The sequence below is a fragment of the Coffea arabica genome, chromosome 3e (assembly GCF_036785885.1).
Source record: "Coffea arabica cultivar ET-39 chromosome 3e, Coffea Arabica ET-39 HiFi, whole genome shotgun sequence".
NCBI classification, from domain to species: domain Eukaryota; kingdom Viridiplantae; phylum Streptophyta; class Magnoliopsida; order Gentianales; family Rubiaceae; genus Coffea; species Coffea arabica.
In genome coordinates, this window is record NC_092315.1 from 19,779,132 (window position 1) to 19,792,927 (window position 13,796).

Genomic DNA, 13,796 nt, shown 5'->3' on the forward strand with positions numbered 1-13,796 from the left:
ATAAGAAAAAGATGGACATCACTATATTGATCTCTTCTTCTTCTATAACGAGTAGTTTCTTAGTTTTCAAAGCTACTTTAACTGAACGTAATGGACCATTACTGGAGAAACTAATGAATGAACGTGACCTGTGTACCACTTGGCATAGTAAATCAATTAAAGAGAGATTTTTTTTCTTTTCTTTTCTTTTTTATTGGTATGAATATTTTCTGAACTCATTACGAAGCACAGTTTTGGCAGTAAATATGCTGCCATGCAACCAGATATGCATATTAAAATTCCTTCACCAATAACAAAATACTTGTCCTGAACCAACATAAACAGTTTGCAAACTTGCACACTGAAAACTCAAATGGATGCCAATATACTCAATATTCTTGCATACTTTTCCATTTTCAGGACAAAGTATTTATCAAAGAGAAAAATTTATGCAAATTTAATCCAAATGAAAGGGAATCAGCAAAGTAAATTAGCAAGAAGCCTCAAAGAGGGAGACTCAAACCTACCTAACTCCAAATTATGACCAAAGTGAATCGTATGGTCAATAAAATGTACCCATGCAGAGATTTCATCCAGTTGCCAACGTCAATTGGAATTTATGACCAAACTTCACAAAGTTTAAGTTTGGACCAAAGGAGAAGTTTCATATTTTAGATAAAGCTATCTCCTCTTCTAGGTTGAGAATATAAACCCCTAAACTTGATTTATATCACCACTAGGTGTACTTATGACGGACCAAACTACAAGAGCTCTCGTCAAAACACATTTTTATCCATTATAGATAGAAAAATGTGAACGCCAAATATTATCATGAATAATAATTTAGTAAAATAAGTAGTTTGAGAGCTTCTGCATCTTACGAATTTACTAAATTACAATCAACACATGCACAATCTCTTCATATATTTAATTTTCTACAAACACTTGAAATGTAGGTCTATACAATTTACCATTATTTCATAAACAAGGATTTTAAATACAATACTATAATAATACACTCCAAAACACCTAACCATCTACATTAAAAGTTTTTCACACTATCATAAAAGTTTTGAAAGATATCCTCAAAACATCTAATCCATACGTATATTTCCATTGCATGGGCTCATTTTTTTCTGGGCTTAACTAGGGTTGGATCACTCTGAGTCCAACTTTATTAATAGGGAATCAGGTCCAGTCCGCTTTTATTGGCCACTTTATTTTGGTGGGAGTGGGGGACGGCAACGGGTATAATAATTACATGGTCTTTCTGGTGGGGGCCGCAAACAATAGGCGTATCGTATTTTGTTGCAAATTGGATGCCTTTGTAATGGCCCATAACCTATGGATCCACCGCCTCCATCTTTAGGAGCAGAGTTTGTAGGAGAACTTCCGCCGGTCGCCTTGGGAGCACGACTTGGATCCCCTCCCATCATGCTACCCCCACCTTGCCAAAATACAAAACAAAAAAAAGACTATTATCATAAAATTAGATATCACTATCAAAAGGGCAAAAGTCAAGCCATTTTCCTTCTATTCTTTATTTTGATGGAAAAGATTATTGAATCTGCACTAATGACAGAAATACATCAAATCAAACATAACTCAAATACATATAGAGCTGAAATTAATAGATACCACAGATTTGAAAATCAATTTAAATAAATATAACATTAATGCTCCAACATATCATATCTTCTATCCAGATAAATCATTGTAACCCAATAGGTTTATGCATTTTTCTTACAGTAAAAAATATGATTAAAAACTGGTTCAACTTCAAAGAGAAGTTTAGATACGATAATAATAGATGGAGAAATTGCAAATTTGAGAAACTAGATCTACAAAATCTCAAATTTCACAGAAAATGACAAAAACTGAAAAAAAAACCCTCATAAGGAAAAAAAACTTAGGAGAGAATAAAACTTTTATTAAAACAATTTAGGGAAGAAGAAACTCTCACTAGGAGATTCTATGAGAGAATAATCTATCATTAGAAAATTCTACAAAAGAATTTATTGCTACGATAGAAACTAAAAAAACTTAAAGAGAGGACTCCCTTTTATGGAAAAAGACCAAATTTGTCTGATCTCTCTTCCATGAAAAAGGCAGAGAAGATTTTGATTGGAGAATTTTTAGAGAGAACGAGGAAAATAGTGCAATTTCCTTCTACTCTAATTCCCAAATCAACAACTTTCATGCATCAATGACTTGTACCATCATCATCATAGTTTATGGGAAGTGTATCCAATTTAGATGAATGTTTTCGATTAAAGCAAACTCACTGTTGAGCAATTAAAAAAAAAAAACTGTGAATAAGAAAGATGTATACTTACCGCTGCCGCCAAATGTCCGTCCAGAGAGAGCGGGTTGGACTAAAAGGATGGAAATCATCAAAAGCCAAAAGAAGATGAACATAGGAGAAGCAAAAGTCTTGCTCGTCATTGTTTATTTCTATGTGACTGTCTCATAACTTGTACAAGCTCTAGTGCTGTATATATGATTGAGATTCGGAGAAAGATTTGAAAGGATAAGGCTACGTGAACCTTATGAAAAAGTCTTGTGTAGCTGCTGTTTTATTTGACCACATATATCACAAATGAAATTAAAGACTTGCATGGGTCTTCTACTCTTTTCTGTGGCGTCCTTCTGTCACACCATATTAGACGCCTGTGGACTAGAAGGAATCTGTCCTAATTCCTTATTCTGGAGTCTTGTGCTTGAAAGAGACTTAAGTGAAAATTTTTGAGGTAAGCTCAATTCGTCATGAAATAAGAATTGTTGTCAATTCTCTTATAAACTTTGCAAGTGTCAAGTGTAATCTAAGAGGAGGAGTGAATTAAGTTGTATAAAAACTAGATAAGTTATGGCTGATTTTATCTAATTTTAACTAACCAAATTTATCTAAATGATCACAAACTAAAGCGAGTAAGTAGAAAACAATAAAGATGAGGCAAGTATAGCACCTAAATGAGCAAACAATGAGCAATAGATTAAATAAAGTAAACCAAATGAAATGGTACTCTCATGATACCAAGGTACACTTCCAAGCTTCTCCAAGATCGAAGTTGATCCATTAAAAAAGTTCGTCAAAATTGATGAAACAATGCCACTTTGTACAAAGAAATGATTACCTTTACTCACATTAATCTCTCCTTAGTTGAGTGAAAAGGTTTTACACTTCCTATATATCTAACCTTTCCAAGCTAAAATTGAATTGCTCACAATTACAATGAAGAATTTTACAAGCTTTTCAACCTCATAAAAAACTACAAGTGAACAAGAGAGAGAGTATTTTTTAAACCAAAATTACTCTAGAGAGCTCATAATTGATATAGACAAAAGTTGTTAATGAGTTTAGACTTTATCGTATTTATAGGACCCCAAAAATTGATCGAAAATGCCCTCTAATGGTCAATCATTTAATGCAGAAAAAACGACTGTTGAAAGTTGAAACTATCAGATTTCTGATCGTTATGCTAGCGTTCGATACAATCGTTTAATCAAGGATGAGAAGCTTTCTTGTGTAGATGTTCAGATGGCCAATGCAAGTTCTCCTTCGTCCAAGAGTCCGTCCGACAGATGACCAGAGGATTCCAACTTGGCTTTTGAATTTTTCGAATGGTCGATAGGGATGCCCTTCAAGATTTATATTTGCTCTTCCATCTTTGGACAGCCGATCCTTGTTTCTTGTGTTCAAAACTGTGTCTGAAGATGGATGTAATTCCTTTGAAGGTTGCTTTGTACGTCCAATCCTCCTGGGTGTGTTTGAAGCTGCGTCCAACTGATAGGGACACCGTTCCTTTCTTCTTGCTTTTCTTTGTTTTCCTTTTTCCCAAGTGATTGAGCACCTGTTCTATCAGAATTTTCATTGAAAAATATTAATTCAAATAATCATTTTAGCTTGTTAATCATCATAACAAAGGATTGAGGGACTGAAGTCTTCAAAGTTATTGGGGATTTTGAATTCTTAATTTCTTAGTACACATGTATATATATGGCTATTAGATGTAAAACTATTGGGTTGAAAAAAAATGTGCTCCATCATCCCGTATGTGTTCATGGTAATTGGGAGTTGTGGGATCATACTGGTGATGATATTGAGGTATAAGATCTATTAAATATCTTCTACCTATTGTTTTAGACGTTTTATCTACTGTAATTCCTCAGTTGATAAAACTTGGACATTTCACTTAAAAAGACGCTTGGATTCAATTCACTAGCACAAATTTTGGCCTAATTTCCAAGGATGATATACCTCTGAAATGGATAAATTAAGCAGTCCATTTAGTGAAAAATGCGGATGACTTTCATGACGTTCGTGGATGGCTGACTTTTCTAAATCCAAATCTAGCGCTTTCAACTGATTGAAACTTGTGCGATCTCTGCAAAAATGAAGGTACCGATAATCGCTAAAGTGGGGCTAGGATCATTCTATTTTTCATTGGATATATAAAAAAAAGAATTGAAGTTTTAAGTTTCAACTAGAGGATGGTTGTCCACTTTCCAATTTGTGTAAAACTCGGACGACTTTCATCACGTTCGTGGATGGCTGACTTTTCTAAATCCAAATCTAGCGCTTTCAACTGAATGAAACATGTGTGGTCTCTGCAAAAATGAAGGTACCAATAATCGCTAAAGTGGGGCTGGGATCATTCTATTTTTCACTGGTTACTTAAAAAAAAAACAAGAAGTTTGAAGTTTCGACTAGAGGATGTGTGACGCCCCCACTTCATCCTAAAGCGAACCAAAGGGTATCCACGGGACGCCTGCCTAACTATCGCCAGGACTCAAGCAATTTCATTCAAGCTTAATGCCAGACCGAACGTCACAACAAGATAGAATAACATAAACACAATAATGCGGAAGCGTTCAAGCTTAACAATCATCCATTATCCAACCCATACATGGGGTGTTCAAAATACAACTCAAATCCAAAATATACGTCAGGTCCAAATATTACACTTCAATTCCAAAAGTACAACCCAAACCAAGGGCATAGCCAAAATCTAATAGAAACCCTAAAACAAAAGTACATCAGGAGGGTTTCTCCACATTTTCCCGAGATTCAATCCTGTTAAGGAAAACAAATCTATAGGGTGAGCAAAACGCTCGTGAGGCCAAGAACACACATGCAAGCACGTAGTTCAAATAACAATCTCAATTACGAGCTAAACAATAATATATTTCAATAATTGACAATTCACCAAAGGAAATTTATCAGTAACAATTCAAGGATATAGTAGCTCTCAGGAGCTAAGTTCCACTTGCTTTGTCGATGTCACTCGTATACCTTTCCCCGATGACACTCCGTCAACTGGGTCGGTATTTCCAATCCGTAGATCACCACTTACTTCTTTCCGTCCACCGAACACCCACTCGGGCCCGCAAGACATGTATGAGGCAATACTCCACGAGTATGCCAAGCAAGACCTCTCAATAGGTCGAGCTTATTTGTTTCATGGCACGCCTAGGTTCCCGACCAAGCCCATGCCGGCTCGAGTCCCAGGTCAGCCTATGAGTTTGGGCGTCCCCCATTTACAATTGTGTGTCTGGGAGATTCACTCCAGCGACGTATGCAGCCATTGCATTCAATCTCATTCAATATCATTCAATATCATTTATTCAAATGAGAACGAGTGAGATAAAGTACACACTCGTCTCCATTCCTAAAATCAGTAATCATTCATAACAATTAAGCACGTATCAAGTACTCATACACTTGACACTCACCAAGTATTAAGTGCAAGTAAGGTCAAGGAAAGTTCAAGCGTCCACCGTGGGATCCTCTTGAAGGTCCTAATGTGCGCCTGAGCAAATAATAGTGCATTATTATTCACACAACCCAATTATCGAGAAATAATTCGTGCACTATTATAATCTAGGGAATTTTGTGAAAAGGAACCTTAATTACTTGTAAATCGAGGTTCGAGTGGCGTTTCATAAAGTACAGGAGCATTTGGGTTTTTATCTTAGAAATCGAGGTTAAAACGTTTGCATAATGTCGAAAGAATAAAGAGTTCTTGGAAAACTCTATTTTCTTGAAAGTTGGAAAATTTCAGTTTTGATATGGATCTTTGAAAAATTATATCTCATTTGATACAAGTCTAAAATTGGAAAACTTTATACCGTTGGAAACCTCTTGGAAAGTACTAAAAGTTCTTAGAAGACTCTTTTCCACGAATCTAAGTGAAAAGTACTCAAAAATGAGCTTGAAATCACTGTTCTAGAATGTTCAGGATTGAGCCGGGGTTGGTTTTTTTTCGCTAACTTTGGAAATTTGGCAGAATTCACTCGTTGCAAACCTGCCCTTGAAATTTATAAATCAATTAGAGGTGCAAGTAAGGTTTAGGACAGAACAAGCGGATCGAGAATCGGAGTTTCGAGCACCAAGATATGGTAGGTCAAAGTTGGGGAAAATTCAAGACTCTTGAACAATTTCCAGATTTGGGTTTCCGACTTTGGACCTTTAGTTAACTATCAAAACGGACTTGGATTGGTACCAAATTTTGTAGTATAGTACTCCTATATGAAGGGTATCTCTCTATCAAATTTCGTGGAAAAATACCTTCGGGAAGGTGGTTAACCAATCAACCAAAGTTTTGAAATTACTAAGGCAAAACTGCCTTTAGCTCCATTTCTCTCCGTTTCCAAACATTCGGCTAAGGAAAACCTCCAAACATGGTTCATTTGTGCAAGCAAAGTCTAAGGAATATACATGGTACATTTGGTAGGTGTTTAGCACCAAGAAATTCATTTAGTAAGACCACAACAAGTCTCACATCAAAACTGTCCAAATCCAAGGGTTTTCAAGAACAGGGCAGTCACCGTATTTTGATCATGACTCACTCAATTTAACTCAGAATTGAGCATGGTTGATAGTGTTGGAAAATACATTCATAGGGCGCTATAATTTCACAGAATAAATCATTTTAAGATTCAGCATGCAACTGGCTCGAAATTAAGCCTAAAGTTGCAGCATCATCAAATCGTTCCAGCAGAACAGAGAAACAGGGCAGCCTTCTTAAAACGATTGGTTTGGCTCACACACTTGGAACCAGAACATGCATTTTATACCGTTGGAAAGGTGTGGATATCTAGTTTCAAATGCCACTGACGACACTCAATTTTGACGTCGGAGGACAGAGTTACGGCCGAAACACTATTGCTGGACAGAGCTACACGGAAACAGTTTTCCAGCTTGACTAGTTTCACAAAGAAATTCATTTGCCCAACCAAACCTCAATATTTTCCAATGAAAATTTTTACACAACTAATACAACATATAAAAATCATATTCAAGCCATTAGATCATAAAAAATTGGCCTTAAAATAACCGAACAAGTCAGGGGCAAAATCAGAGATTTCTACCCCATGAGTTCCTTGAAGTTTCTACTAATTATACACCATTAATCCACCATTTCAAACACTAAACCAACATTATAAATATCATCAACCACAAAATCAGTAACAACCTAAGAGTGGGAGTTCATAGAGCCCACTTTCCAATTTTTCCAACAATATCAAGTCATCCACTTACATGCAAGTGCTTAGAGATGCATTTCTACTACCATAAATCAAGTTTAAGGTGTTGGACCATGGTATACCTTCTTGGTGTTCTTAGATCAGAATTTTCGGCCCTTCAAATGCTCCAAGAAAACCGTGAAAGCTCTCCTTCTTCCTAGCTAAATGGTCTCTCCAAGTGATAGGCTAGGTGTAGTTCAAATTTGGTGGGATTTGAATGAGTTTTTGTGAAGATTTGTGAAGTAAAATTGAGAGAGTAAATGTTAGTTTCTCCAATGCTGCTGGCCGAACCAAGAGAGAGAGGAGGGAGAGTGATTTTGATCAAAATTGGTTTTCTTGAGAAGCTACAAGCTTGTGGCCACAAATCACCCATAAGTCAACTCTTCATAGGGTGCGTTTGGCGCGATTAGGGCTCGATTTTCTCTCTCGTTTGGTTCACTAGTGCACTAAACCTCTAATGCACTTGTAATCATATAAATATTATTCACTCTTAATTGTCCCGAAATAAGGGTCTAAAGTCCCTCAAATAAAGTCGCGCGTGTGAAAACGCGTACTGTCCATCTGAACGCTATGACGCGAAACCTTCGAAAAATTCTTATAACGATTATACTACTAACTATCACTTGAGTACTTAAACATAAAATTACCTATTTTAGGACTATTGTACAAGTCTCCAATATTCCAAGTTTATCGTGCTCTCAAGCAGATAAAATTTTCAAGCACTATTCACTATTTTCACTAAACACGCTTCCGGAAATTAATTTTTGAAACGAGACACTATAAAATTATAACGAAATTATAATAAAATATATTTAGGTCCAATAAGACTAGAAAATATTATTCGTGGCAAAATCCAAATAAATAATTAATCGAGCCAAAATTAGGGCTTAAAAATAATAGTTTTTACGAGTCCTCACAGGATGGTTGTCCACTTTCCAATTAGTGAAAAACTCGGACGACTTTCATGACGTTTGTGGATGGCTGACTTTTCTAAATCCAAATCTAGCGCTTTCAACAGAATGAAACTTGTGCGGTCTCTGCAAAAATGAAGGTACCAATAATCGCTAAAGTGGGGCTGGGACATTCTATTTTTCATTGGTTACTTCAAAAAAAAAATTGAAGTTTGAAGTTTCGACTAGAGATGGTTGTCCACTTTCCACTGCTAGTTTGTTTTTGTCGTTTTATCTACTGTAATTCCTCAGTTGAGAAAACTTGGACATTTCACTTAAAAGACGCTCGGATTCAATTCACTAGCACAAATTTTGGCCTAATTTCCAAGGATGATATACCTCCGAAATGGATAAATTAAGCGGTCCATTTAGTGAAAAACTCGGACCACTTTCATGATGTTTGTGGATGGCTTGACTTTTCTAAATCCAAACCTAGCGCTTTCAACTGAATGAAACTTGTGCGGTCTCTGCAAAAATGAAGGTACCAATAATCGCTAAAGTGGGGCTGGGATCATTCTATTTTTCATTGGTTCCTTAAAAAAAAAAGAATTGAAGTTTGAAGTTTCGACTAGAGGATGGTTGTCCACTTTCCACTGCTAGTTTGTTTTAGACGTTTTATCTACTGTAATTCCTCAGTTGATAAAACTTGGACATTTCACTTAAAAAGACGGTTGGATTCAATTCACTAGCACAAATTTTGGCCTAATTTCCAAGGATGATATACCTCCGAAATGGATAAACTAAGCGGTCCATTTAGTGAAAAACTCGGACGACTTTCATGACGTTCGTGGATGGCTTGACTTTTCTAAATCCAAATCTAGCGCTTTCTACTGAATGAAACTTGTGCGGTCTCTGCAAAAATGAAGGTACCAATAATCGCTAAAGTAGGGCTGGGATCATTCTATTTTTCATTGGTTACTTAAAAAAAAAAAGATTTGAAGTTTGGAGTTTCGACTAGGATGGTTGTCCACTTTCCACTGCTTGTTTGTTTTAGACGTTTTATCTACTGTAATTCCTCAGTTGATAAAACTTGGACATTTCACTTAAAAAGACGCTTGGATTCAATTCACTAGCACAAATTTTGGTCTAATTTCCAAGGATGATATACCTCATAAATGGATAAATTAAGTGGTCCATTTAGTGAAAAACTCGGACAGCTTTCATGACGTTCGTGTATGGCTGACTTTTCTAAATCCAAATCTAGCGCTTTCAACTGAATGAAACTTGTGTGGTCTCTGTAAAAATGAAGGTACCAATAATCGCTAAAGTGGGGCTTGGATCATTCTATTTTTCATTGGTTACTTAAAAAAAAAAGGAATTGAAGTTTGAAGTTTCGACTAGAGGATGGTTCTCCACTTTCCACTGCTAGTTTTAGGGTTTGAATTTTGAATTTAACACTTGAGTTTGGAAAGGGTATAAGAAGGAGTGGAAGGTAAGAGAGAGAGAGAGAGAGAGAGAGAGAGGAGAGAGGGGGGGGGGAGGAGTGGTCCACAAAAATAGAAGATGCGTTTTAGATGCTTCGGTGGTAATAATCTTTGGCTAATTGGCATTCCTTTGATAAACTCGGTCTAGCCAAAAGTCATAGTTGCAAGCTAATGCTACGTTGCCTGTTCAAAGTAGCAAGGATTCTTATTTCAGCCCTCCAAGCTCAAAAGTTCTGTAATTTAGGGCCATAATCAAATTGCATCCATCATCTATTTGCTGACTAGTCAATAAGAGTCTTTATTCTCAAATGCATGTTTGAAAGGATTACAAGGATATTATACAGACACCAAAAAGTAAAGTGATAGGAATTTAAAGGATTACAAGGATACCATCATTATTGGTAGCTTGATGAATTGACCAACAAAACCAAATCCAAAACTAATCAGATTACCTCAGCGGGGATTAGAATCCCCTGCCAATTAATTCTCTAATAAAACAAGTCATAGTCCACTAAACTTACTAACTGGATAATGTTTGTGAACTTGCTCCAACATGCTTCTTTGTCCTGAACGGTCTGTTGGCTTTGGGAACACCTCTGGACATTTTTCACGGATATTGAAGGAAAGAAATTACAAGATTGGGGGTGTCAAACTTGAAAAAAATGATCCTTTGGGAAAATTAATTTACTTTAGTTGTATCTCTATTTGTTTCCTTAAAGTCCACTATCGTTGCATTTCAAACCTTAATCAGCGCTACAACTTGTTAGTATGTGCTATATCATCTAAAATATATACAATTTTAGAATTTTATTTAACAATTCATGATGATACTCATATATTCGCAGAGAAACTAACAAAAAAAATCCATTGTGGTTTCTTTATTTCTTGTTGCTGTACCAGACTCCCCTCGAAGACCGCATTTTGCTAGGCTGGATGCATTGTAAATTTGGAGAAAGAAGCTGTAACTTTGTCTCCGTTGTGATCTATGTTGCTGTCTGAAAAGTTGTGCAAGCTCAAGTGTTATATATATCATTAGGGGTGCATTCGAACCGATTCGAGTTCGAGTAGTGTCAGGCTCGAAATTGAACTCAATCATTGTTAGTGCTATTTGAGTTCAAGCTCAAACTCAAATGAGTAAAGATTCTTAAGTTCAAATTCGACTCAACCAAATAGTATATAAGTTCAAGCTCGATTCAATTGAGTTCACAGATCCTTCTGAGCCATTCGAACTTGAACTGAATTTTTTAGTGGAAAATTTCACAACTTCTATACTTATAAGTGTAACACACGCACATATATATTACTTTTAAATTTTAAAAACCTAATTTCTTGAATAAGTTCGTCGAGCATTTGAGCCTCATTCTCTAAGGCTTGTGCTCAACTCGATTTGACAAAATGAGTTACTCAAACTCGAGTCAAACCATTGATCGAACTGCCCCCGAGTAGCTCACTTGTAGCTTGAATCTCTAGCAGACTACATATGATTGAGAAAATTGACGGTTTGTGATTCTATTGGGACAAAGACTTAAAAGGATAAGGCTACGTAAACCGTATGAAAAGTTCTTTTGTAGCTGCTGTTTTATTGACCCCATATATCATAAATTAAATTAGACTTGAAAGACTTGTAGGGGTCATCCACTCTTTTCTGTGGCGTCCTTTTGTCACACCATATTAGATGCTTGTAGACTGAAGGAATCTGTCCTAATTTCTTATTCTGGAGTCTTGTGCTTGAAAGAGAGTTAAGTGAAAGCTTTTGAGGTTAGCTCAAATCGTCATTGAACAAAAATTGTAATGTCACTTCTCTTATGAAGTTATTGGGGATTTTGTATTCTTAATTTCTTAGTACACATATATATTTGGCTATTAGATGTAAAAGCATGGGGTTAAAAAGAAGGAAAAGAAAAAGGCTCCATCAGCCCATTTGTGTTCATGATAAATTGGCAGATGTGGGATCATATTGATGATGGTATTAAGGTGTAAGATCTATTAAATATCTTCAACCGATTGTTTTAGAAGTATTGTCGGTTGTAATTCCGCAGTTGATAAAACTTGGACATTTCACCTAGAAAGACGCCTGGATTGGATTCACTAGCTCAGATTTCAGCCTAATTTCCAAATATGATACACATCCAAAATGGATAAATTAAGCGGTCCATTTAGTGAAAGACTCAGACAACTTTCATGGCATTCGCGGATGGCTGACTTTTCTAAATCCGAATCTAGCGCTTTCAACTGAACGAAACTTGTGCGGTCTTTGTTAAAATGAAGGTACCAATAATTGCTGAAGTGGGGCTGGGATTATTCTATTTATCATTAGTTACTTGAATCTTGGATCTCACAGTTGAGATTGGAAAGGATATGGAGCAGGGTGGGAGGTGAGGGAGAGAGAGAGAGGTGGGGGACGGCGATATTTTGGTGGTAGTCTTTGGCTAATTGGCATTCCTATGATAAACTCGGTCTGGCCAAAAGTCGTCGTTGCAAGCTAATGCTACCAAAAGTCATTGTTGCAAGCTAACGCTACATTGGCGTCCAAAGCAGCAAGAACTCCTAATTAAGTCCTCCAAGCTCAAAAATTCTGTAATTTGGGGCCATAATCAAATTGCATCGATCATCTATTTGCTTACTAGTCAATAAAAGTCTTTATTCTTGAAAGGAGTACAAGATATGATACAGATATTAAACAGACACCAAAAAGTTAAGTGATAAGTATTTAAGTGAATACTAGTATTTTGACTGTGGTGCTTTTCTAAATCCAAATCTAGCGCTTTCTACTGAATGAAACTTGTGCGGTCTCTGCAAAAATGAAGGTACCAATAATCGCTAAAGTAGGGCTGGGATCATTCTATTTTTCATTGGTTACTTAAAAAAAAAAAGATTTGAAGTTTGGAGTTTCGACTAGGATGGTTGTCCACTTTCCACTGCTTGTTTGTTTTAGACGTTTTATCTACTGTAATTCCTCAGTTGATAAAACTTGGACATTTCACTTAAAAAGACGCTTGGATTCAATTCACTAGCACAAATTTTGGTCTAATTTCCAAGGATGATATACCTCATAAATGGATAAATTAAGTGGTCCATTTAGTGAAAAACTCGGACAGCTTTCATGACGTTCGTGTATGGCTGACTTTTCTAAATCCAAATCTAGCGCTTTCAACTGAATGAAACTTGTGTGGTCTCTGTAAAAATGAAGGTACCAATAATCGCTAAAGTGGGGCTTGGATCATTCTATTTTTCATTGGTTACTTAAAAAAAAAAGGAATTGAAGTTTGAAGTTTCGACTAGAGGATGGTTCTCCACTTTCCACTGCTAGTTTTAGGGTTTGAATTTTGAATTTAACACTTGAGTTTGGAAAGGGTATAAGAAGGAGTGGAAGGTAAGAGAGAGAGAGAGAGAGAGAGAGGAGAGAGGGGGGGAGGAGTGGTCCACAAAAATAGAAGATGCGTTTTAGATGCTTCGGTGGTAATAATCTTTGGCTAATTGGCATTCCTTTGATAAACTCGGTCTAGCCAAAAGTCATAGTTGCAAGCTAATGCTACGTTGCCTGTTCAAAGTAGCAAGGATTCTTATTTCAGCCCTCCAAGCTCAAAAGTTCTGTAATTTAGGGCCATAATCAAATTGCATCCATCATCTATTTGCTGACTAGTCAATAAGAGTCTTTATTCTCAAATGCATGTTTGAAAGGATTACAAGGATATTATACAGACACCAAAAAGTAAAGTGATAGGAATTTAAAGGATTACAAGGATACCATCATTATTGGTAGCTTGATGAATTGACCAACAAAACCAAATCCAAAACTAATCAGATTACCTCAGCGGGGATTAGAATCCCCTGCCAATTAATTCTCTAATAAAACAAGTCATAGTCCACTAAACTTACTAACTGGATAATGTTTGTGAACTTGCTCCAACATGCTTCT

General features: G+C 36.3%; 1 long non-coding RNA gene across 1 annotated transcript; it reads right to left on the bottom strand.

The window, feature by feature from the left end:
* Positions 1-886: 886 nt before the first annotated feature.
* On the bottom strand, positions 887-2,818 carry LOC140038227 (uncharacterized). The gene is made up of 2 exons (XR_011842035.1): positions 2,316-2,818; positions 887-1,426 (listed from the first exon to the last, which is right to left on the bottom strand). It is a non-coding gene; the product is annotated as an uncharacterized lncRNA (long non-coding RNA).
* Between the last annotated feature and the right edge of the window lie 10,978 nt (positions 2,819-13,796).